The sequence below is a fragment of the Aplysia californica genome, unplaced genomic scaffold (genome assembly GCF_000002075.1).
Source record: "Aplysia californica isolate F4 #8 unplaced genomic scaffold, AplCal3.0 scaffold00179, whole genome shotgun sequence".
In the NCBI taxonomy this organism is placed as follows: Eukaryota; Metazoa; Mollusca; class Gastropoda; order Aplysiida; family Aplysiidae; genus Aplysia; species Aplysia californica.
In genome coordinates, this window is record NW_004797449.1 from 179,565 (window position 1) to 183,578 (window position 4,014).

The following is a 4,014-nucleotide window of genomic DNA, read 5'->3' on the forward strand; positions in this document are numbered from 1 at the left end:
TAACGGGCGCAACTTGCACACAGGACAACTGAACTTTTTCGGCCTTATCCGAAAAGGCTATGTGCTAGATCTTATCTACCCTAAAGGCCTTGACAGGTGAGATGTAAAAAACGCAGCCGGAATTACTGCACAGTCTGGTGACACACTGTAGAGAATGGGAGGGGCCACACGAGCAACACTAGCATTATTTTCAGTCCTGGTGAAGCAGACGTGTGTCGCCCACATTTTACTACGCCACGACACACCAGGTCAGCGTTTTGGTGAAGCAGACAGTACAAGGGACGCGGACACACGAGGCGTATTTACTGCCTGCGCATTCCTGCAATAGTTGTGTTTTTTCTCGCTTCTCATTCAACACGACACTATTCCCACCATGACCAAAGCCACCCTGACTCTCCGATCGTCCATGTTGAACTGAGCAGTAGCGTTAAATGTTGCCTCGTGTAGCTGCCACACTAAAGAAAGCGACACTTTCTGCAAGAATTTACTGCGCGACAATTGTTGCTCGTTTGTCAATGCCCCAAGATCAGGGGTGTGGCTGAAAGACAGCAGTAAGAAGGAGCCAAGGAGTAGCAGTAAAAAGGCGGCAGAAAGAGTCAGAAACCCAGAGGAGGGGCAAAAGGGGAGGGTTAAAAAGTGGAGACGAAAGCAGACGACAGAATAATATGGGTAAAAATCAAGAAAGGGTGTGAAAGCAGAACATTTTAGAGACGAAAATTTACCGTCGCTGTCAGGTTTCGAACCCGGGACATATTGGAGGAGAGGCAAACACTGTACCTCTAGACCACGAGAGCTATCCGCGGAGGATGTGACCAATGTCCAGTTCTCCTGGCTGTGGGAAAAGTTCTCTGACCCCTTACTCTGAGCACACATGGGCCACGACACGGTGGAGTCAGGAACTCGCCAATTTTCGGATTGCAGAGTTATTGGTATTATCTTAAAGCTAGTCCATTTGTCTTGTGTTTAAAGAAAAGAAATACCAGTATTTCTTAAATTGAAGTTGAGATGTTTGTGATTGAAGGACGCACAGGAATCATCTGGTGTAAGAGGTAATATTAGCGAGAAAATGGCCTTCAAATTTTGGTGACTTCCAAAGCTTGTTTCGAGTGACCTTGGAAACTGTCATTTTACCATTTTTGTGTGTTTTTTTTACCAACATGTTTCAGTAGAATCCACACAGAAATTTGTGTTTTTAAATGGACGTAAATGTGTTGGCCGCCCCCCCCCCCAAAAAAAAAAAAATTTAAAAAATGAATACGTGAATACATGAAAAAATGAATGAGCGAATTAAAAAGAAAAACAACCAATAAATAGATAGATAAGTAAAGAAAGAAAGAAAGAAAGAAAGAAATAATTATAAAAAAGAAATAAAAATTAGTCCATAAAATCAATGTCAACTCTTCAAGGTGACTATTTGAACCAGCGCCTGATTTCTCCGCGACGCAACACATCCGCACTAGATTTCTGAGTTTGGGAGAACAAACTCCAATCCTTACTCTTAGTTTTAGTCGAAGTTTTGTGGCACTTACAATACAAATAGGTCGTGTAAGGGCCGAAATCCGTCCTGTAGGCACAACTCAACTCATTGAATGGAGCGGATTTCTTGCGTACACAATCATTCAAGAAGAAGAAGGAGGAGGAGGAGGAGGAGGAGGAGGAGGAGGAGGAGGAGGAGGTAATTCTACCGCTGTGTCAATATCAAGGCTGTTTTGTTATCAAACAGGCCACAGTTCCGAATGTCAAACCCGTCGGCTGTCTGCTCTGTGTCGTCTGCTGTCTGCTGTCTACTGTCTATTGTCTACATTCTACTGTTTGTTGTCTACATTCTTCGGTCTACTGTCTACTGTCTACTATCTATTGTTTACATTCTACTGTCTACATTCTACTGTCTGCTGTCTATTGTTTAGTGTCTATTGTCCGTTGTCTTCTGTTTTCTGTATAATGCATTCTGTATGCTGTCAACTGTCTGCTGTCTGATGTCTGCTGTCAGCTGTCTGTCTGCTCTCGGTCTGCTGTCTGCTGTCTGTCTACCGTCTGCTGTCTACTGTCTATTGTCTACTGTCTGCTATCTGCTGTTAGTCTACTATCTACATGCACTGTCTGATGTCTACTGTCTGTAGTCTGCTTTCTACTGTCTACATGTACTGTCTGCTGTCTTGAAGTAGTCAGAAGGTACACGAGTCTTAGTACTCACCAAGCAAGCCAAGTTCAAGAACGTCCCACAAGGGACTGGAACCAACACCCAGCACACCATGGCCAATTGTGATGCAATTCGAACAAGATGGGCGTGGACCCCCTATATACAACATATAAACACATACATACACATGCACATACACAAACACATACACATACATACACATACACTTACACATATGTACACATACACATACTACAAATACACACATACATATTATATAGATCTATATACATATAATTATGTAAACGCACTAACATACGCACACATAAATACATACGCACAGATATACTCAAACACACATATACACAATATACACATATGCACATTAATGCAAACACACACACACGCACACACGCACACAAACGCACACACACACACACACACACACGACACACACACACAACACACACACACACACACACACACATACACACACACATGCACACATACACGTACACGCACACACCTACACACCCAGAGAACACGTAGACACAAAGTTGAGCAACACCCTAAGTGTCGCGTTTACTCATTACAAAACATAAAAAGGAACAACCAATTTCAATGTATAAGTAGCGAAATTTTAATTGAAGCGTTTGAATAAATGATTATATTTAAGGCTTTTCGCACAATTTTTTTTTTGGGGGGGGCTGGTGTGTTTTGGGTGGAATATGATGGCTCACGGAAACTAGGGGTTTGAATATCACAACATTACTTAAAATTCAAATTAGGGAAATTATTACCTTTTTTTTTATCTTCGTAGAGAATTTGGAATGTTTTATCTCAAGAAGTCAAGTAAGAAAAGTGAACACTACACACTTTTGGAGAACGAACTATGATTTTTCACCTTCGCATAATCTTATCTTAAATGTGTGAGCAATGCAGGTGGTTCCTACTGACATGGACACTGTAAGATGCATATTCATTTAATCAATGGGTAATACTTGTATACTTGTTCAAACTAGCTGTCCGAAGAGAGGGTCATCCATAGCGAAGTACTGACGTCACATCTGCCATCAAAGCACGTGACACCAAGTGCCAGGACAGCGCGGGGGAAAGTTTTACCTCCTTACCGGCCCAGTCGGGACTCGCACCGGCAGTTATTGCCCCAGACAGTGCATCTGAAGAGCAAAGGTGAGGTGATCATGTCGGTGAGGAGGAAAAAGTGAGGTGATGATGTTGGTGATGGGGAACAATAAATGTGATGCCATGTGATGATTTCGGTGATGAGTAAAGGTGATGTGATGATGTCAGCTATGAGTAAAGGTGATGTGGTGATTTCGGTGAGGAGTAAAGGTGATGTGATGATGTTGGTGATGAGTAAAGGTGATGTGACAATGTCGGTAAGGCGGCGAGGTGATGTGATCATGTTGGTGGTGAGGAACAGAGGTGAGGTGATCATCTAGTTTTATCTGCTTAGTACCTAGTTTTGATAAATTTGTCGTAATGCAGATTCAATTCTTCATAATATATCTTGATGGCGACTCCGAATCATCTTACGATTTTGATAAAGAAGAAAGAGAATTTGGTTTATGACCTCAAGGGCTTAGTTACTCAAAACGGCCGAGAATGTCATATAGAACTGTGTCACTCTAAGGTAGCGATCTGGCTAATCACGTGATGTCACGTATGGTAATGACACCTGGCTAATCATGTGATGTCACGTATGGCAATGCCATCTGGCTAATCACTTGATGTCACGTATGATAATGACACCTAGCTAATCACGTGATGTCACGTATGGTAATGACACCTGGCTAATCAAGTGATGTCACGTATGATAATGACACCTGGCTAATCACGTGATGTCACGTATG

General features: G+C 42.4%; 1 long non-coding RNA gene across 1 annotated transcript in view; it reads right to left on the minus strand.

Moving 5' to 3' along the window:
- Positions 1–2,756: 2,756 nt before the first annotated feature.
- Positions 2,757–4,014, minus strand: part of LOC101849537 — a gene marked incomplete in the record, with an annotated part of 90,312 nt that continues 89,054 nt past the window's right edge. Inside the window, 1 exon segment of the long non-coding RNA XR_220460.3 lies at positions 2,757–3,318. This is a non-coding gene — a long non-coding RNA (uncharacterized LOC101849537).